Source organism: Calypte anna, chromosome 2 (genome assembly GCF_003957555.1).
Source record: "Calypte anna isolate BGI_N300 chromosome 2, bCalAnn1_v1.p, whole genome shotgun sequence".
In the NCBI taxonomy this organism is placed as follows: Eukaryota; Metazoa; Chordata; class Aves; order Apodiformes; family Trochilidae; genus Calypte; species Calypte anna.
Window position 1 is genome coordinate 95,568,689 of NC_044245.1, and position 23,293 is coordinate 95,591,981.

A 23,293-nucleotide genomic window follows, 5' to 3' on the forward strand; every position below is an offset into this window, starting at 1 on the left:
TTATGGGTTGGAAACTAAACTACACAGCTTTAATGAAAAAGTAATGATAAAAAAGGAAAAATTATTAAATATGTACAAATATACAGGAGAACTACACCATATTCCTTCATGTAAGATGTGATTGATTTGTCCCTCTAAGTATTCTGAACATTTGGTCTCTTCATTGTTCAGTCTCTTCTCATGAAAATTCTTTCATGAGAACAATTACAATAGAATGCTACTCTTGTTGAGAGAATTTGGTTTGAAGGCAACCTGTGGTAAAATATATTGAATATAGGAGGGTTTTTTAATATAAACTTTCAATAGAGTAGAAACAGAAAACGATATGGAACAAGCATCCTGATAAGTGACTTCTTCACTACAAACAGTGAAGAAGTCAATGCATTAATATTTCAAGAGATCACCAGTTTCTAAAGAAAACATATCTGAAAAAAATTTAAAATTACAATGTGCAGTTTTCAATAGTTTCTACACAAAACTGTAATAGACTGAGACACACAGGTGAAAGAAGAGCTTAAAGAAACCATAGTGATAGCCAGCTCAGGGGAGTGATCACTCCCTGTAAGTATGATGTTCTGGCTGCAGTTATACACCTAGAAAAGTTATGGCTTGAATTCTCATAACTGATTGCATGTATAGTAATATAATATTACTACATGGTCTGGTTCTTCTGTAAAAATCCTTTTTTAGAATTATGCTGTAGCTTCATTCAGTGAAGATAGTTATCCGAAAGCCACACTAAAATCATTGTTGTGGGACTCTCATTGTACTGCTTCTTTATTTAAGACAAAACATCTCTGCTATCCCCTTGTGTAATTAAGGACATCAGGAAATAAAACTCAGCTGTTTAATAGCTGGCATTCTAGAAGAAGCTAGTTTAGAAGATGCAAAACAGCCAAGGAGCTCAAAGGAAAGCTGGTACATTTAAATAGATTTGCAATCCAGAAGACAGGAACAAGAGATTCAGCCTTCTTTTCAGGAAGAAGTTTCTCAAAATGGGTAGAAATACAGTGTATTTACCTGGTACAGAGGTGGGTTGCTTTTAAAACATATGGGTGGGTTATATTGCAAGCCTTGCTGGGGTACAAAACATTTTTCCCATTAGTTTTTTTCTTTGTTCATCAGGTGGACATATCCTGTGCTATTATTTGGATAATCACAGAGAAATATTGTACCCAGGTGTCTGTGATACTGAGTAGGGTTGGATAGCAGGAGGCTGACGATACTCAGATTTCTTTGCTTGTTTTCAGTTAGATTTCATATTTGTCATTTTTGAATGTTCCTTAGAGATAGGCTCTATATCATTAACTACTTTACATATCCCAGTAACAACAGGTGAAATCAGTGACATTTTGGATAATCCTTTCCCCAAGCTATGTTTTTTTGTTTTGTTTTGTCATCCACAAAGTAATGTTATATTTTGGTCTATTTATCACACTTGTAATTGTATCAGAGTTACTGTTTACTTATAATTGCTCTATAATAAATGATGTAATGTAAGAGCAAATAACCAGCTTTGTAACAAACCATTAATTTTCATGGACCAAAGCTGACATTCTACAGACATAATTTGCAAGTCTAATGCAAGCTTTTTTCTTTTTTCTTTTCTTTTTTTTTTCTCTCCATCCCACTGCCCTGGTTCTGTCTTATTTACAAGAGTCTTGGTTGAATTAATAAATAAACAATAGCTGAAATCTTTAATTTTATTTAGCATAAGGTGGCATTTGTATAGCAATGTTTAGCAAAGAGATCCGAGGTGCTGTCAGATGGAGGATTAGCACTGAAACAAAGATCTGAATAAATACATAGTATTTCAAACCAAATTCACTAGGCACACATGGGATCACATTTTTAGATAAGGCTTTTGCATTTAGAGTGAGATAGTACAACCCTGCTGTTTGGACTGTGATAAATTGCTCAGTGCTTGTCTGCTGGGACATAAGACGACAAGATATTATTCTTAACCCCAGAACTGTCAAGCCTGCTTATTTCCTAAGAAGCTTGACAGCTTTGGGAGTGATAAAAGAAAACCTCTGCAGGAAAGAGCGGAGAAAAGAGAATAGGGGAACCTTCTGCAGGTGTTTTTCATATTTTTACTGGAAATATAGCTGAGTCTTTGTAATCGCAGTGATTTGTTTTGCTTTGTTTCCTCATGGAAAACATACTTAGGAAAATGGCATTGCCTATAGAACATTGTGGCTTTACTATTAACATCTTATGCCTGCAAAAATGAGGCACCAAGAAAGCAGTCAACTGTAGCAGAGCTAATACTAGAAGCCAATCCATATAGACTGTCTATGATCTCAATATTTTTGTCACTGCCTGGACACCAGGTCTGTGATGTGTGGCTGAGCTTGGCTTACAGTGGTTGTAGCTGCTAACATCCCATCAGGGTGTGCTGCTTTGCTCTGGAGCTTTGAGTGTTGAGCAAGCTTCTCAGGAGCTTTCTGTCCAAGCTGGCAAGGGGGTGAAGATGCTGGGCTCCTGAGGTGGATGAAGGGCTCCTGAGGTGGATGAAGGAAGCAGAGGGAGGTGGTGGTCCAGGTGCAGAACCAGTGACTCCAGTAAGGTTAGACTTTGCAGGACTTTGCCATTTATGCTGTGTCACATATGGCAAGATTGTACAAAATATTAGGGTAATACTGTGCAGAGGCCATGTCTTTGCTAATATGCTGGCTCAGCATGTTTTTACATAATATTGGAGGAGGAAGTGTGCCTGAAACCCTGATTTCCTCCTGAAGCAAACATGAAATTGCTGGTTCTTCATATAATCAGATGCCCTGAAAAGTGAATGCCAGCATTTTTCCTTTAATTTTTTCTGCTCTGATTTCTTATTGTGTTCATGTCAAAAAAGCTGTAGTCTATCTAGCCTAGAGAGGAGAAGGCTGAGGGGAGACCTTGTTAATATCTACAAGTATCTAAAGGGTGGGTGCAAGGAAGATGGAGCCAGACTCTTCTTAGTAGTTCCCAGTGACAGGACAAGGGGCAATGGGCGTAAGCTGGAACATAGGAATTCCATTTAAACTTAACAAAATCTTCTTTACTGTGATGCTGAAAAGGCACTGGAATAGGTTGCCGATGGAGGATACCCACCTGGATACAGTCCTGTGTAATGTGCTTCAGCTGATCCTGATTTAGTGGGAGAGCTGGGCTAGATGATCTTTAGAGGTGCCTTCCAACTCTGATAATTCTGTGAAGCTAATTTCTCTTCTGCTCTTTGCTTCTGGCTGATTTTTTTTGTTGGCTGCTAGCAATTATCAGGAAAATGAAAGATCACTGAGGACATTCTGTGCTGTGTGAGTTTGGTATACCAGAAATTTAATTTCACTATTAAGCAAGACTGAGTAGAGAGTTTAGCAAATAAACAATCATCAGAAGACATCCGGAAATACATAGAAAAAATACATAGAAAAATATGGAAAGGACTGTTTAGTAGATTTTTATTAAGTAAGAAAGAAATAAGACTATTTGAATTGTGGTAACATTCTTTGAACCTAATTGCAGAAGGGAAGTAAAGCACCTATTGGATGCCTGTTCCAGGTCTACAGTCACAACAGGAGAAAAGAAGAATCCATATCAACATTTAAGCCTGAGAAGCATTAGAGGTTGGGGAAAATGTTGCTGAAACTTGTTTGCTCTCCAGAAGCAGCTCACCTTCACCAATTCATTTCTTGATTCTGTGATTGCAGCTACCTGTCATAGCATAAAAATACTTCAGCAAAGATTTTTATTGTCAGATAATTAAATTGTGGACTAATAAAACTTTCTTAGGATACTTAACTGGGTTATAGTTACTGGATGTTGGAGAAAAGACTTCACATCTCTAATGTAGCTAAGAAAATGCTTTTTTATTTAATATGCAATAACTGCAATAAAATTAAGCTATATAATTCTCTTTCCTCTAGGGTTTCCAAGAAGGAAGAACAATGCAAACACAGTTACAAGATAATGTTAAGGAAAAATGAGATTAAATTAATAAATCTACCATGACTTAGAGGAAAACGTGGGAGAAAAGATGCAGTGGAAATGCTCTCACTTGCTGAAGGGGTTTGCAGGTAACATCTCTTGTACTGTATCACTGCTCTGGTCCAGGAAAAGATGTCTGTATAGGAAAAGAAGTAGAGTATGAGCAATGATAGATGCCAACAGTACTACATCAGGAAATATTTTAAAATAATATTTAGTATAATTTATTTAGTAATATTTAATTTTGTGGCTGAAAGATTAATTTAAACTGAAGAAGAAAATACATATATCATTTTTTAATGCCTGCATATGTTAGTGTTTTCCATGAGGAGAGTAATTTAGCACATATTCTTCCCCTGTTCCTATTGTACTGCATTGGTCAGTCTCGTAATGAGCCTTTAACTTTGAACAGAGATACTCAGCCTGAAAAGAACATTGGCCCTTGCCTTCTGCAGCACTTAGACTAGATAATTTAAGCTTTGAATTGTTTTTGTTTTGTTTTGTTTCTTTGCTGCAGCAATAGAAGAAAGAAGATGCACAGTATCCATTAGATACCTAAATAGGTTTCTTTATTGCCAAAACAAAAGCCAGCAAAAAGTCACGCTCTATTTCCTAGCTTTGCTGGAATCAGGTTTAATGAATTTCTAGCTTTAATTTTTCATCCACTTGTAAAACTACGCTTGTGTGGTGTTTATACTAGATGGCTTAGGCTTCTTTGAGAGCAGATAATCACTAAGAGCACTCCTATTCCTTTCACTTGGTGGGACATCAAGCATTCTACTCTCCGAAGGAATGTATTTTTTTCAACATTGTTTTGAATAGCTCTACAGCTGGGAAACAGCAAAATCTACGTTGACACTACAATGTTTGAATTTTCTTGTGAGAACTGCTACATAAGATAAGGAATCTTTGTGATATATAACATAGTTATAAATATATAACTCGTATATAAATATATATGTAGTTATATATAATATATATTACTAATATATAGCTAGTGTAACTATAGTTAACTATAGCTGTATAGTTAACTACAACTAATATATATTGTGCATACATGCAGTTATTTCTGGAATCTTTGAGAACCATATGATGTTCAAAACACTCTTTAGCAATGTTCAGAACAAATGTATATAAAGAGAACATGCTTGGGATATACAGTTCACCAAGCCCATAAAACAAAATACAGGGATAAAAGGATAACTGTCATTCCTATGAGATTTTGCAGTTGTTTGGGTCAGATGTTTTGTAATCGAACAAAAATTAAAAGTATCACCAATACGGAAAGACTGAGTGCTTATCATGAAAATAAGTTTCATTTTTTCCTTTAAAAAATGGAATGTTACTTCATTAAAACTACCCTGTTCTTAGAAAGACAAGACAGAAATTGCTTAAGCATTTTCAGCCAGGTTGGAAGGGACCTCAGAGATCATCTAGTCCAACCGTGATTCTGTGATTCTGTGATTTATGCCCTACTGATACACTTAGCTGCTCTTCCTCATTGCTCAACAATGGATTGAAATATAAATCTTAAGAAGGTCTGAAGGAAATAGAAATATGGATTGACAGTATTTAGATTTGCATGTATATTAACAATAGTAAGAAGGACATCTTAGTCCTTAATAGTTCAGTACTGGGGAACATAAGAGAATTGTTAATGAAGTTACTGAATCCTGTGGACTCTGAAAGCTGAGGTTTAGAACCAAATGTTTCTTCCAGATGTTTTGAGAGAAGCCAGAAGCTCAGGCCCAGATCTGAATGAATCTTTGACGGTGGTCTGCAGCTAACCTGAGTTTCTCTTTCTTTCACATGTTCTGTTTGTTGTTTATTCTTTTGATGACTTGGGTTTTCCTTCTCAAACTTGTAAGGATTTCTGTATTCAGATGGAAAAGTGTGACTAAAAATACTGGTTATTTCATTTGCACACTATGTCAGAAATCCCTATCTTATACTGTTATCTACAGCGTTACAATGCATCTAAGAGGCTTGAACCAAAAGAAATTCAATAATTATACAGGTTGAGGTGTGTCTGGTTTCTTGGGGTACTTTTGGAGGGTGATTTTCTTCTTTTTTGTTTGTTGTTTAATTTTTGTTTGGTATGTTTGAATCTTTGCTTGAAACAGGGATGTTTTTGCCACTGCTGAGCAGGGCTTACACAGAGCCAGGGCTTCTGTTTCTCACCTCACCTACCAGTAAGCAGGCTGGGATTATACAAGAAGTGACCAAGGAGATATTCTACAACATATGATGTCATTCTCAGCATATAAAGCTGGGGGTAGAAGAAGGAAGGGGAGGACATTTGGGGTGATGTCAATTGTCTTCCCAAGTAACTGCTGAGAGTGATGGAGCCCTGCTGTCCTGGGGGTGGCTGAAAAACTGCCTGCTGATGGGAAGCTGTGAATGGATTCCTTGTTTTGTTTTGGGCCTTTATTAGGCTGTGCCTGTTAAACTGTGTTTATCTCAACCCATGAGCTTTCTAGTTAATCCTTCTGATTCTCTCCCCCCCACCCACCTGGGATAGAATAAGCAGGTGATGACTTGTGGCTGAGTGGCCTTACTAGGGTTAAACGCTCACATATGTGAAAAAGAAAATTATTAATTGTATCCTAGGCACACAAAAGTGCAAAATATTAAATGGTGGAGGATTTAAACTGTGTAGTACAAATATTTTTCCAGGAGAATTAAGGTCTCTATGAATGAATATCTGAAATAAAGGATGTGCTTAGTAGGTTTTGTACCACATAGGATATCAGTTAGGGATTTTTACCTTCGTTAACACAAAGTGACAGAATTACTTGTTGTAAAATGTGAAATTAATTATAAATAATAATAATAATATAGATTCATATGTGTATAGCGTTATAAGTTACACATTTCATAATTAATTAGGAAGATTAAAATGTCTGTAAAAGTTGAGAGTTCATTTTTAGATTGGTTGTTATGCTGAAGAAGTTTATATTTTAAAAATATACTTTGAAGAGTTAGTGGGTTTTATCATCAGGTAACCTTTTGTTATCTTATTATCTATATGTCTAAAAAAATATAAAATTTGCTTTGTGTAACTGATACTTATGAAATTGGAATAATGCCTTTCTTTGTCACAGTGACAATATTTTAATGATTTTGCTTCACTTTCTGTCTTCCATTGCAAATTTCAAAAGAGGGTTGCCTTGTTTCTCTGTAAAAGTTTCAAAACGTTGAAGGGAAAGGTAATCCTAAGGTTTACTTAATGAAAAATACAAAAACACTTGCCACAGTGTTCAGGATCAAGGAGACAGCTACCATTAAAATAGTGAAGCATTAAACTTTCAATGATTGTGAATAGGAAAAAGCTTCCCTTAATCTGTCATAAACCATCTTTTGTAGTGGTAAGTAAGAGGAAGAACAGACTGAGCACTAAGCATTACCACAGAGTACACTTCTGCTTTTGAGTCACTGAAAGTTAATTGCAATTCCTTGTGTTTGGGCAGCCACATTTTCCAGTAGAGGAAGAAATTAAAAAAAAGGTATGAAAGAAAGCAACACACATTTACACATCAAGAAACAAACAAACTTCGTCAAATACGAATTGTATTTTGGGCTACGTTTTTCATTCTTAAGCATAAAAAATAAAATGTGTCAGCTATCATACTCATGAAGTAAACTACTACAGTTCAACATTGCTTAAATACCAAAAAAAAAGAGTATTTTCTGAAGAACCAATCAGACTGAATATCCAGTATGATAAAAAGACTACTTAAAAACTGACCAGATGGTAGAACAAATGAGAAATACCCAGAGAGAAAGAGAATGTAAAAAGCTAGCAAAAAAACTGGAGTAACTGCAGTGGATCTGAACAAAGTTACCAGGTGTGAAGTCTTTTCTAAAATTTATAGAGAAACATAATTATTAATTTTTTTAGTGAGCAACTGATTGTGTTTTGTTTTTTTTTTTAATTTAGAGTCTGCTTTCAAGTAATTCTTGTGTCATAGGTAATTGCATTATTAACTCAAGTAAATTAATTCTTGAAGTGAAGCCCAGCTTATTGTTCAGGTCTTACTGGTTGTTTTGCCTTGAGCACAGTGCTCACAATGAACATCTCAGTGTATGAAGAATATTCTGTTGAATGTTATTGTATCTCTTGGTATCATTGTATCTCATTGAATGCTGATTTTTTAAATATGAAAGTAGAATATTATTTTTTTGTCAAATGAGCCTCCTTTCTGATTGTTTTCCATTTCACTCATGCTTCTTAGTCATTTTTCTGTTACCTTCTAGCAACAGTACTTGCATTTTTTGATAGTGCCCTTTACATGTATCCTGAGGTTTAGTGCATTAATAACTCCTGTCATGACTCCATGACTACATAACAACATCTGAAACCCAGCAGTAAATTGAGTTCTTTATACCAGCCTAAGACAAGTGGGTGAATGCTTTATTAATCACTACAAGTGGAAATTCTTGCTTTGCAGAGCTACTTTTGAATTTACATGACAGATTTTTTCAACACTTAGCAGGAACTCAAACAGCCACAAAAACACCAATTAGGGCACAGGAAGGACATGAGTGATATCTTGAAAGACAGTTTTGTGAGGAGTCACATTCACAGAGTTCCCAGGAAGAAGTCCAGAGTGACTGACTGCTTAAAAAATCTGACTGTACACAACTGAAGCAACACCTTTTTTTTTGTTTGTTTTTTTTTTAATTAACAATCACCTAAACAGGTTAATTTACTGTTTGAATGTAGCAAGGAAAAGACAAATGCAAAAGAGATTACAAAATTTAAATAGAATTGCTGTAGTAAGAAATAAGGCAATAATCTATTCTGGATATGTCTTTTCAAGTTTTATTGAGTATTTTTTATTAATGGCTTGATAATTGAATAGGGTGATGCATCATAAAATTAGGTGATGGTTCTGTTATGGGATGGGTTGCACCTACTTTGAAGGGCGGTGTCAGAACAAGTGGAACAAAACAAGTTTCTTAATTCCCTGATTCATGTAAGTATCCTATCCCACATGTTCTCTATCCTTGGTTGACAGATCAAAAATTCCTGTGATACCTTAAATTTATCTGACCATAGAGATAAGCAAAATATTCTTCAGCTCTCAAGTGTGTAGAAATAATCGTGATATTTCATACTTCAGTTAAAGGATGAGAAAGCTTATAAAGACCTGTATTTCATAAGACACTGTAAGAATTTTATTAATGATAATTTTAAATTCATGCTTAGGTTTCTCCTCCATTGTTAATGATGAATGTTACAGGTACTTGAGTTCAGTAAATCTACACCTGCTGATTTGTCTTTCTTCCTTGTCTCTAACTTTGTTGCCATAGTGAAAAGTTTCTTTTTAATATGTTAAAAAGTACAATATTAAAGAAACTTTTTGATACATTATAGTCACCCCTTCAGCAGAAACTTCACAAAATTAATACTCTTTCTGAGAAGGGGACATAATCTGATATTTTAGAAAACCTTTTATTATAAATCCTTGAAATGTATATTCATGCACATCATTGTGGCAAACTGAAGAAAGGATATAGTCTGAAATTATTTTCTGTAGTCCATAAATTTTAATAATGCTGAAACCAAATGCCATGCAGAAGATGGAGAATCTAGGTAGAAGATGGAAGAAAAAGAGTAGTCAGGATGTGCGTATTAGGGAGATAAAGATAAATGAGTGGAAATTAATCACATAGAATTATTAACCACATAAAATAAAAAGTGACTGGAATGCTCCGCTCCATTTATCACGTTACACCTGCAGGTAGAATTTTGCTAAAAAGTTTGTAGTACATCTGTGATGAGAGGCTTTAAATTTATATTCTGAAGTCAATAATTTTACAGCATTGAATTTACTTTCAGCTAAATTAAACAAGTTCTATTTTACATTTTATTTAGATTATAAGAAATGAAAGGCTATAGATACAAATGTCAGGATTTTATCTGGAAGCTCTGAGGGCCAATTGGAATAGCTTAGCCCAAAAGTGGGCTTTTTATTATATTAGTCCTGAGAGACAGTGCAGAAAAAGTCACTTTTCTACTATATGTCAGGAAAGTGAACAGCACTTCATTTCAATTTTTGAATGTGAATAACACAAATCTATAACACCATGAGTCTACAAAGAAGATACCTGAAAGTGACAGGGCAATAAATGGTCTTGATATCCTCGAAGAGTATTCATATTATTAAAGTACTTATTAAGAACAATTGAATGATCTAGTGGAGCACTGAGACATGGTCCAAACATGCAGGACCAAACTGAAAAAGAGAGCAGAGGAATTTTAAAGCTAAAACTTAACTATAGCTATAAAGCTAGAGAAGAATCGTAACAGCTTCTCCTAACACAGTGATGTTCAGACAGATGAATGTAAGAGAAAATTCTCTAACCATGATTTACAGTCAGTTTCAAGTCTTCACTTTTTGCAAGAGCCCTAAGCCTTTGAGAGTATGCAGACCAAAGCATAGGACCAAGTATGATACTTTCTGATATACCATCCTGCAATTCTCATATCAACTGTGATGTTATAGACTTAGCCTTAAAAAAAATGATCTATATATTTCAGCAAAAGTTTTCAGAGCTCTGAGCATCTTTTTCACCTGAATCAGGTTCACATATGACTTACCATTTATATAATGAGAATCAGCTTTTTGAAACCCTCAAAACAGTTTGCATATTTTATTAGGATGCTGAGCAAGAAAGCATTTGCATTATTTTTTCTGTAGAAAAATCTTTTGGTTATTACTCTGATGCTTGATCATGATGTTAGGGTGACCAGTGCACAAATGGTATTCAAGTGTTGTTGGTTTAACAATTGTACTTAAAATACTATTTTTAGCAATAAATTTATTTAGGAATGGACATGGAACCTGACAAGATCCATTTGCAGCTTTGGAGGGAACTGATGGATGAAGTTTCAAGGCCACTTTACATGATATCTGAAAAGTTGTTACTCTTTGGTAAAGTTCACCACTGACTGGAAAAAGGAGAAATATTATCCCAGTTTACAAAAAGGGAAGGAAAGAAGACCCAGAGAACTATAAGCCAGTCAGTCTCACCTCTGTGCCTGGCAAGATCATGGAGCAGATCCTCCTGAAGGCTCTGCAAAGTCAAATGGAAAGGGTGGAGGTGATTAGTGGCAACTTGCATCACTTTAACAAGGGTAAATCATTCTTGACAAACTTGGTGGCTTTTCATGATGGTGTCACAGCATGCATGGATGAGGGGTGAGCAACCAATGTCATCCACCTGGACTTGTTCAAAGGCACATGACTTTCTCCAAATTTGAAGGATATGGATTTGAAGCATGGACCACTTGGTAGATAAGGAATTGTCTGGCTAGTTGCACTCAAAGGATAGTGGTAAATACTTCAATGTACAAATGGAGACCTCTGATTAATGATGTTCCTTAAAGTTTGGTACTGGAGCCTAAGAAGGTAAGGGTCCTGGGACACTTTATAGCAGCCTTTCAGTGTCTGAAATTGGCCCTCAAGAAAAGTGGAGGGGGACTATTTACAAATGCATGTAGTGACAGGAGAAGGGATAATTCCTTTAATCTTGAAGAGGGTAAATTTAGGCTACGCCTTGGGAAGAAATTCTTCACTTTGCGAGTGGTGAGACACTGGAAAGGGTTGCCCAGGGAACTTGTGGAATCCCCCTCAGATTGTGGCCACACTGGACATCATTTTGGGCAATATAATCTAGTGGAAGGAACTAGATGACCTTTAACATCCCTTCCAACACAAACCGTTTTGATGATTCTATGAAAAAGATATAATTAATAATTTTCAAGCCAAACTAGTTTTCTGAATACAAATATGTTGATAGTATACAGGGTTTCATTTTTGGGGGTGTTTTTTGCTGTTTTTTCCATTTTTTTTTCCTTTTCTTCCCATTTTTCAGCAATAGGGAGTGAAAGGCTACTGGAGGCTACTGCCTGTCAGCATACAGTTGACCTGGGGCTACTGAGGTAAATACTGCTTTTGACTAGAGGATACTGCAGCAAAGGTGTTTGGATGGCTGTTAAGATGAAAGAAAGATCAGTGTAGAAGGTGCTGGTGTTGGTCCTTAAGACTCTGTAATAGCTTCATAACATTTCAGGTATTTTTTTCCTCAGTTTATTTATTTTCCGGTGGTGCAACTTCTTAAGCCCAATGCTGTCTTGAATAAGGTGTGCTCTGCAAGGGTTGTTTGTTGCTGCCCAGTTTAGGAGGAGAATGGCAATAATCATAAGAGTAGCAGGCACAAATAAAATGTTGTGGAGTGCTTCATAATAATGATTTCCATGAAAGAGCCTTAACGTAGCGCCTTGCTGAGTTACAGAAGCTTAATTGTTACCTTACACTATCTGCAAACACATAAATAATACTGGCATGACTACATTTTTAATCTGGAAAAGGAAGACTCTTGGCAACTGCTTAGTTTTTTCTACATGTGGCACATAAGGATTTCAAGGGGTGTTTTTTTTATCCTTTACAAGTGAGGACCTGCCTGCCGAGCACAGATTATTACCTCGACTTGCAAAATCAATTAAGAAGTCATCAATGGCTGTACTGTACTGAATAGATTCATAGAAAAACTCTCAGATTTCTACTTCCTTGTTCCTAAAAATAATTAGAAAAATTCTAAATAACAAACAAGCTTACTGTTGGAAGTCTTGCATTACATGCATCAGTATTTCTGAAATTAATTCCTTTCTGAAATTTCAAGGTAAACCAGGGAAAAACATGCTACAGTCTTAAGAAATTCCAATGAAGGAATGAGGTGGAAAGTGGAACAATAATTGTCAGTCATTCCTACACATAGATGCTTTGACCCCTGCTAAGATGTGTTTTATGTCTACTACATTTTGCAGTATGCAGAGCACAGGAATATTTTAGCTGATTTGAGAAGAACAGTTCCCTTTACTGTAGAAAACTTTTTTTCAGTGCTGCATTGCAGCAAGAGCTTTATATTGTATAAGATTTAGAATAATTCTTTGTTTAAGTTCCAAGGACTGTATCAGACGTAGGAGGTAGTTTTCACTTGCTGCTGGTGTCAGTTCATTTCCTACTACCCTGGTGTGAAATAGCTCCTCAGCAGGCAATAATTTGCTGTTATTTCCTCTAATTGACACTGGTTGTGGAAAGCAACATTGTAAAACATCATGTGGCCAGATAATGCTGGTTTGGAAGACCTTGCTGAACTCACGCAGCCCTTTCAGAACTCTTTTGTCCTTTTCCCATGTATATTGTATCTGGCATCACGGTTTTGTCACAAAATCTAAATTATTTTTTCTTCCCTGTGGTAATGTGCAGTGTACAGGAAAATAGCTCACTGGTAACAGAAAGAAAGGTGGGTTTATTTTATTTTTTTCACAGCTTTTGTCTTTTTTTACCTCCTTTAGACCAAATAACATGCGAAAATGAAATAAAAATTTAAATTCTGAGGTACAGTTCTATGATAAAAGAATCTGGGGAACACTTTCTTCCATGCCCCAAGCACTGTACTGGCAGTCACTATTCAGATATCCTGTTATTTTTAAAAGTGTATTTCTACAACTGGTGTAAATAGAGCTTACAAATATAGTGGTATACTGGGCAACAGGTATTTGTCAGTGTACCAATATATTTAAATAACAGGGAAGTTATTTAAGGTATAGACCCTATCAGCCATGTAGTTCTCAGCTTACATATGTTCTGGTATAATATTTTGTTCTTATGTTTTTGGAGCATGGGTGGGCTTCATTCTTGAACTAGTAATACCTAGCTGCACCTGAAAAATATCTGCAGATTAATGTCAAATGGGAGACCACTGGCAGATAGGCAGACATGGAAGTGGTTTGAAAGTTGGGAATTTTTTAAATTAGTTTAATTAATTTTAAAATTCAGATCAAATTGAACCGAGTTTGCAGAAATTAATATATATCTTGGAAAACTGAACAGCTATAAAAAGGTCTTTTGCCTTGGACTTTTTTCAAGCTACAGAATAAAATGAAGGGACAATGGCACAGATTGATATGATCTCTCCTTGAGTTTCTGGTTGTCTAGACACAGCAGCCTCAGAAATAACTGTGGTTGGTTCATAGATAAATTTTATGGACTAGGTTTATTTTACAAATGGAAAAGCCATTATAGTTAATTTTAATTAATTACCTTTTCATTATTTTATTATCTTTTGTTTCTGTGAAGGAAATACATTGTTACAACTTTATTTACCCTAGAAGACAGAAGGAACAAAAATTAATAGTTAATGCTTAATTATTTTTAAAATATCTTGAATCATTGAATAGATATTTGTGCATAATATACATGATACGGGACAATAACTTCAGTAAAAATTTCAAAATAGAAATATGATTTATAGGTAGACATACATATATACATTTATTGTTAATAATTGAGTCTACTAATTGAGTCTAATATTATTATACACATGATTAAGACCTATTTTTAAAAATTAACTATAGTTTCACTTCTCACTAAAGTAAAGCTTATAAAGAGAGGATGGTACTGCTGTCCATAAAAATTGGGCAAGTATTTTGATAGAAATGGATGTTAAGTTGCAATAATGCTACTACAGAAAATAACTCTAAGGAATGGGATGCATTATATAATAAAAGATCAATTTATTTGGAAAGATCTCCCCTTATAAAATTTTGCTTCAATATTTTGCAAAAAAAAAAATTAATTTTTCTCTCCATAAAATTTAATTGTTATTTTAAATAGCCTGATATTAAGTCTCTTTTTGTTTTTCTACAGTTACTTTAAAAGTGCCTGTGTTTTTTTAAGTGTAAACACTTTCAGAGTTAATGGAGCAGACCAGGAAAAGCACTGTGTGAAGATACACTCTTTTAGCAAGTCTAGAAAAGGTTTTGGTATGGTATTCGGTGATAGAAGAGCAATAAAGACTGTCCAAAAGGAGCACACTGGCACATTGGAGAGAAAGTTAAAAGTATATCAACATATTGTATTATATAAAGTAAAGTAAGGAGAATCAGTGAACAAATAAAAGTATTTAGCATTCTAGCTAATAATCTAGCTAATTCTAGCTAGATTCTAGCATTTTCAGAGTTCTGAATGCTGTTATTATCCATTTATGTGTTCACTATAAAGTCTTCGTGGTATGCATGATGCAGAGCCTGTTTTGACTTCAGATCCTCTATTTGTCTACATCTAAAATTACACATAAAAGGTAATGATTCACATATTTATAAATTTCCAGAGGTAAAAATTGGATTTTTACACATAATTTAACAATAGTACCTTTAAATGCAAAGAGATTGTCTGCATTAGCAAAACTAGACATGCAATTAGTGTAGCCAAAAACAATTAAAGTGTATTCTGGTTTTGTTCTATAATGCTGTTTATAAAGATGAAAGGGCTCATACCTTTTGGGAGAAAATCTTTTTATCTGTAGCAGGGTACATTCTGTTTAAAATTTTATGCAGTAAATGTTTCCAAGGCCTTCCTTGGGTTTTCTTATATTTGAAATTAACACATATTTATATACCTTTATGAAAGAGGAAATCTCTCAGTTGCTTCTTCCTGTGTTTGATTTGCCCCCTAGAGGTCCCTCTGCTTATCAGCCTATGAGTTAAATTAAAATATAGATAAATGCTGCATAAAAGGCATTTTACACTTCTCAAAAATATGATTATCTCACATATCTGCTTTTAACTGAACTATTCTCTTCTGTCCTGAGATTCTTGAACTGAAGTGTTTACTTGTGTGGTATCATAAAATACCATTTAGTGTACCTGAGTTTTACTAACAAGGTTTCTGGCAATCTGTTTGAACCAACATAATACATTTCAATTTGTATCTTAATCGATTTGAATCTTAATGTGATTTGATTTTATTTTATTTTACCTGGTTTCATAAGCTGGCCAGCTGTCATGGTTTAACACTGGCCCTGCAATTAAACCGACAGACAGATACTCTCTATTAATCCCTCTCCCCTCCATGATAAAGAAAGGAGAGAGAATAAGGGAGAAGGGAGAGAGACTTATGGGTTGGAAACTAAACTACAGAGTTTTAATGAAACAGTAATCATAAAAAGGAAAAATTAATAAATATATATAAATATAAAGAAAAGTGATACCACATTCCTCCCCACTTCCCCCAGTAACTCTCACATCACCACCAAGGCTGCAGGGCAGCCCTGGGAAAGTCCAGGCTGGACTCCTGGAGTTGGCAGCAGTTGGGAACTGGAGGCAGGAACACACAGATATGGGCTGGTGTCCTGGTTTGGACCAGGATAAAGGTGGTTTTCTGTTTCTGTACTTTTGCTTTTAGCTAAGTCTCTCTGAAATTAACAGCAAGTTTCTCAGACAGTGTGTGTGCTTCTAGGATTGATAACACTTGATGTTTATAGTTACTGCTAGAGACTGGTATGCAGGCCAAGGACACTGCTCAGCTCTGCATGAAAACATTTTACCGTCCAGGAGGACACAGAGGCCCCACCTGAGCCCTCCTTTAGGGAGGAACAGACAAGATAGATGCCAGAATTGACCAAACAGAGTATTCCATCCCATATACGTCACACTCAATATAAACTTGAGGCATCACGAGGGCCGAGCCAGATCTTTTCCGGATTTTTTCCTGCTTCCCTTCCTTCACCCGGCATCCTGGAAGGATCCTGTCTGTTCATCTGCCTGTGGTCCTGATCCGTGCCAGCCCATATCTGTGTGTTCCTGCCTCCGGTTCCCGACTGCTGCCGACTCCAGGAGTCCAGCCTGGACTTTCCCAGGGCTGCCCTACAGCCTCGGTGGTGACGTGAGAGTTATTGGGGGAAAGGGGGGAGGAATGTGGTTTCCATTTTCCTGTATATTTGTATATATTTAGTAATTTTTCCCTATTTACCATTACTGTTTCATTAAAGTTGTGTAGTTTAGTTTCCAACTCATAAGTCTCTCTCCCTTATTCTCTCTCCTTTCTTCATTGAGGGGAGAGAGAGATTAAAGAGAGCGTCTGTTATTCGGTTTAATTGCCGGGTCAGTGTTAAACCGTGACAGATTTATTGGCGCCCAACGTGGGGCTCGAGCTAATTGGCTCGAGTCCAGTTTAAATTTTGACTAAATTGTCTGAACAGTTTGAATTCCAACTCCAGTGAAAGAATGGCTTTCCTGAGCTGGAATCAGACTTTTTCCTTTGGAAATTTCACAGGGTTGGAAATTAAACCAATCATGCCGTATCTTTGGAATTTAGGGAATGCGATCTGTCTTTTTGCAGCTGGAATGAGTGCTAATATGTGGCTTTCCTATCGTAAGAGACGCTTAAGGACCATCGTTGCAATATGGTCCTCAATATTGATGTATATCATGGTGTATGGTGCAGTGATGTTTCATAGAAGGATTAAGAACTTTGTTCGTAATCATGTTTTCAGAGTTCTTTTGAGGAAACATACCACCCTTGGGCTGAGTTCAGTGGATTCTTGTCTAAATGGCATTATGATTGTTATAGGTTTGTGCCTCCTGATTTTTGGTGTTCAGGTGTTCATGTGCTACTATATATTGGTGAGGAGTAAGACAACTACAACTAGGGGAACGAGCTCGCCTCGTAAAGAGAGCACCCCCACTCCTGCCTCTGCAGCCGCTTCTCGCCCCCCCCTCACGCAAGGGCACAACTCAGATAAGGCCGGCCAGCATTGCCAGTGTTTCTGCTACAGCTCCAGTTGCTGTGTCTACTCCCACAGACACTGCTGCTGCTCAGAAAACAAGCCCTGCTGCTGCCACTGCTGCAGATGCCTCAGCCTCTCCCCCTCAGCCCACACAGTTACTTGTTAACCCTGTAACTAAGAGAAAAGGAAAACAATGGAAATCAGAAGCGAGCCTTAACCCTTCCAAGTCTGAACAAGATGACCAGGTGATAGAGGAAATAGAGGATACTGCCTCTCCTCGTAGAGCAGCTAGTGCAGAGTCAGATGAGGACTCAGACTCAGAATCTGCTCAGCCCTATTCCATGAGAGACTTGCGTACTCTGAGAAAAGACTACAGCCGTTTTACAGGTGAACCACTCCTCTCTTGGTTATTCCGATGCTGGAATGATGGGGCTGCTACCATAACATTAACTCAGAAGGAAGCTAGGCAGTTGGGCCCTGTAGCCAAAGATGCAGCTATTGATCGGGCATTTGGGAAAAGGCTGGAACTACTAGCCTGTGGAAACGACTCTTGTCAGCTGTCAGGGAGAGATATCCCTATAAAGAGGCAATAGATTGCCCACAGGTCAAAGCAGCCACACTTGGAAAAGCTATCAGGTATCTGGAAGAATTGGCTGTACGAGAAGTGATCTATAATGATGATGGCATTGAAGACCCTTATCACGTACCATGTCCTAAACCTATGTTGCAAAGGTTTGTGCATGCTGCACCATCACCTTTTAACCATACTCTATCAGTACTGCTATGGGTTCCTGCAGAAGTGGATACAACTGTGGGTGATGTGATTAAAACTGCACGAGAGTGTGAAGAGGCTGTCACAGCCCCTCATCGGGCCTGGGTCTCAGCTATCAAGAGAGCATCTGAGAAACTGCATTCACCCCTTTTTCCTCAGACAGACGGAGGACGCCCCATTGCCACCATTAAGAGGAGACGCCCTCCTATGAGACAGAATCGAGGGAAACAGAATTTCGCAAGAGGAATTCTATGGGCACTCCTGTGTGAGTGTGGAGAGGACATGACAAAGTGGGACAAGAAACCTACTGCTGACCTACAGGACCGAGTGATTAAGTTGATGAGTAAGCCGAAGGCAAAAGGAGGTCCTTCTAAAAAGATGGCTGCTCAAATCTCCAGTGTGGAGCTACCCAACCCAAATATGCTGGTGACTCAAGATCCCTGCACATCAGGTGTGAGTACTGGGGATGCAAGCTCCAGTAATGCACCTACTGCCAATGCTGTATGTGCTCAAGCTTAGAGGTGCCCTGCCTCTAGCCAGGTGGAGGAGAGGGACAACCGAATCTATTGGATTGTGTGGATTCGATGGCCTGGCACATTAGAGCCACAAAAGTATAAAGCCTTGGTGGACACTGGTGCACAGTGCACCCTAATGCCATCGAATCAGAAAGGCACAGACTCCGTCACTATTTCTGGAGTGACGGGAGGATCTAAAGAACTGACTATTGTGAAGGCTGATGTGAGCCTCACTGGAATAAAGTGGCATAAACACCCAATAGTGACTGGTCCAGATGCTCCGTGCATCCTTGGCATAGACTACCTCAAGGGAGGTGATTTTGAGGACCCGAAAGGGTACCGCTGGTCCTTTGGTACTGCAGCTATTAAGACTGAGAATGCAGAATGGCTGCATACTTTGTTTGGCCTTTCAGATAAATCCTTTGTAGTGGGATTGCTGAGGACTACAAACCAGCGTCTGCCAACTGCTACTTCAGTAGTGCATCGTAGACAATATCGTGTCAACAGAGATGCTGTGGTCCCCATTCACAAGCTGATCCGGCAATTAGAGAGCCAAGGAGTGATCAGCAAGACTCATTCACCCTTCAACAGTCCTGTATGGCCAGTGAAAAAGCCAAATGGAGAGTGGAGGCTGACAGTGGACTATCGTGCCCTGAATGAGGTTACACCACCACTAAGTGCTGCTGTGCCGGACATGCTAGAACTTCAGTATGAGCTGGAGTCAAAGGCAGCCAAGTGGTATGCTACCATTGACATTGCTAATGCATTTTTTGCTATTCCTATAGCACCAGAATGCAGAGCACAGTTTGCCTTCACCTGGAGAGGTGTCCAGTACACTTGGAATCGACTGCCCCAGGGGTGGAAACACAGTCCTACCATCTGCCATGGACTGATCCATGACACCTTGGAAAAGGGTGGAGCTCCAGAACATTTACAGTACATCGATGACATTATTGTGTGGGGTGACTCAGCAAAGGAAGTCTACGAGAAAGGTAAGAAGATAATTGAAATCCTCCTAGAGGCTGGTTTTGCTATTAAAAGGAGCAAGGTTAAGGGACCTGCACAAGAGATACAGTTTCTGGGAGTTAAGTGGCAAGATGGACGTCGCCACATCCCAATGGACGTGATTAACAAAATAACTGCTATGGCCCCACCAACTACCAAAAAGGAAACTCAGTCCTTCTTAGGAACTGTTGGTTTCTGGAGAATGCATATTCCTTTATATAATCAGATTGTGAAACCTCTCTATGAGGTTACTCGGAAGAAGAAAGACTTTAAATGGGGCTCAGAACAACAAGCTGCTTTTGAGAATATTAAACAGGAGATTGTACAGGCAATGGCCCTTGGACCAATTCGAACAGGGCCAGACATCAAAAATGTGCTTTACACCGGAGATGGAGGTGATGGTCCTTCATGGAGCCTCTGGCAGAAAGCTCCAGGAGAGACTCGAGGCCGACCTCTAGGATTTTGGGGTCGAAACTACAAAGGCTCCGAAGCCAACTACACAGCTGCTGAAAAAGAGATACTGGCCGCATACGAAGGAGTCAGAGCTGCTTCAGAAGTGATTGGTACTGAAGCACAGCTCCTCCTAGTGCCACGATTACCTGTACTGGGTTTTATGTACACAGGTAGAGAATCTTCCCATCATGCTACCGATGCTACCTGGAGTAAATGGATTGCTTTAATCTCACAGAGAGCTAGGATAGGAAGACTCAATCGTCCAGGAATTGTAGAAGCAATAACACATTGGCCAGAAGGCAAACACTTTGGAATGCCACCAGGAAAAGTGGTAAAACGGGCTGAAGAAGCCCCACCATACGACCAACTACCAGAGAGTGAGAAACAATATGCTCTTTTCACTGATGGATCCTGTCGTCTGGTAGGAGGCCATCGAAGGTGGAAAGCTGCTGTATGGAATCCTACACGACTAGTTGCAAAAACAGATGAAGGAGATGGTGAATCAAGTCAATTTGCAGAGGTAAAAGCTATCCAATTGGCTTTGGACATTGCTGAACAAGAAAAGTGGCCAAGACTTTATCTCTATACTGACTCATGGATGGTAGCAAATGCCTTATGGGGTTGGTTAAAGCAGTGGAAGCAAAACAACTGGCAACGTAGAGATAAACCTATCTGGGCTGCTGAACTCTGGAAAGACATTGCTGCTAGGTTAGAGAAACTTGATGTAAAAGTGCGTCACGTAGATGCCCATGTACCTTTGTATCGAGCTACTGAGGAACATCGAAACAACCAACGAGCAGATGAGGCTGCTCAAGTGTTCCAAATAGATCTGGACTGGGACCATAAAGGTGAACTGTTTTTGGCCAAATGGGCCCACAATGCTTCAGGTCATCAAGGCAGGGATGGAACATATCGATGGGCTCGTGACCGAGGGGTGGATTTATCTTTGGACTCTATTTCGCAGGTTATCCACGATTGTGACATATGTGCTGCAATTAAGCAAGCTAAAAGGTTGAAACCTCTATGGTATGAAGGGAGATGGTCAAAATATAGGTATGGGGAGGCCTGGCAAATCGACTACATCACACTGCCTCAAACTCGCCAGGGTAAGCGCTATGTGCTTACAATGGTGGAGGCAAGTACAGGATGGCTGGAAACATATCCTGTGCCTCATGCCACAGCCCGGAACACCATTCTGGGCCTAGAGAAACAAGTGTTGTGGAGACATGGTACACCAGAGAGAATTGAGTCAGATAATGGAACTCATTTCAAAAATAGTCTCATAAATAACTGGGCCAAAGAACATGGTATTGAGTGGATATACCATATCCCCTATCATGCACCAGCCTCAGGTAAAATTGAAAGGTATAATGGTCTGTTAAAAACTACCTTAAAAGCAATGGGTGGTGGAACTTTCAAAAACTGGGACAAGCACTTGGCAAAAGCCACCTGGTTAGTTAATACCAGGGGTTCCATCAATCGAGCTGGTCCTGCTCAGTCAGATCTTCTACACACAGTAGATGGGGACAAAGTGCCTGTGGTGTATGAAAAGAATCTGCTAGGGAAAACAGTTTGGATTTATCCTGCCTCGGGCAAAGGTAAACCCATTCGTGGGGTTGCTTTCGCTCAAGGGCCTGGACACACTTGGTGGGTGATGATGAAAGATGGAGAAGTACAATGTGTACCACAAGGGAATCTAACACTAGGTGAGAATTCCTAATTTCTGCTTGTCTAGCTTAATCAGTAATGCATAGACTCTTTGGGAGTCATGAACTTGTATCCCACCATAACTACTGTTATGTGAACTGTTGCATAAACTAACAGTGTTCTATGAGTGTTTTTCAGGATGATTTTGTGGTGATGAAACCAGAACTAGGTTCATCGGCTGGCATCCAGTAACTTCCTTGAAATTATCATCTGCAACCTGCAACTTGTGGACCATGGACATGAACTGTGAAGACTGGTCCTTCTTTTGAGAATTTGCTACAATAGATGAACATTCTGCAATTGTAGACTGAATTACTTAGTGAATTTTAGCACAGAGATAATAATAATTTGTGTATAATATGTTTAAGGATAAGGGATAGTAATGATTGGAGCATGACGCAAATGGTATGGAATAAGGGGTGGAATGTCCTGGTTTGGACCAGGATAAAGGTGGTTTTCTGTTTCTGTACTTTTGCTTTTAGCTAAGTCTCTCTGAAATTAACAGCAAGTTTCTCAGACAGTGTGTGTGCTTCTAGGATTGATAACACTTGATGTTTATAGTTACTGCTAGAGACTGGTATGCAGGCCAAGGACACTGCTCAGCTCTGCATGAAAACATTTTACCGTCCAGGAGGACACAGAGGCCCCACCTGAGCCCTCCTTTAGGGAGGAACAGACAAGATAGATGCCAGAATTGACCAAACAGAGTATTCCATCCCATATACGTCACACTCAGTATAAACTTGAGGCATCACGAGGGCCGAGCCAGATCTTTTCCGGATTTTTTCCTGCTTCCCTTCCTTCACCCGGCATCCTGGAAGGATCCTGTCTGTTCATCTGCCTGTGGTCCTGATCCGTGCCAGCCCATATCTGTGTGTTCCTGCCTCCGGTTCCCGACTGCTGCCGACTCCAGGAGTCCAGCCTGGACTTTCCCAGGGCTGCCCTACAGCCTCGGTGGTGACGTGAGAGTTATTGGGGGAAAGGGGGGAGGAATGTGGTTTCCATTTTCCTGTATATTTGTATATATTTAGTAATTTTTCCCTATTTACCATTACTGTTTCATTAAAGTTGTGTAGTTTAGTTTCCAACTCATAAGTCTCTCTCCCTTATTCTCTCTCCTTTCTTCATTGAGGGGAGAGAGAGATTAAAGAGAGCGTCTGTTATTCGGTTTAATTGCCGGGTCAGTGTTAAACCGTGACAGCTGGCATGGATCAGGACCACAGGCAGACGAACGGATGGAATCCTCCCAGGATGCCAATGCAGACAGGGACAGGTGAAGAAGGAGAAGCAGGAA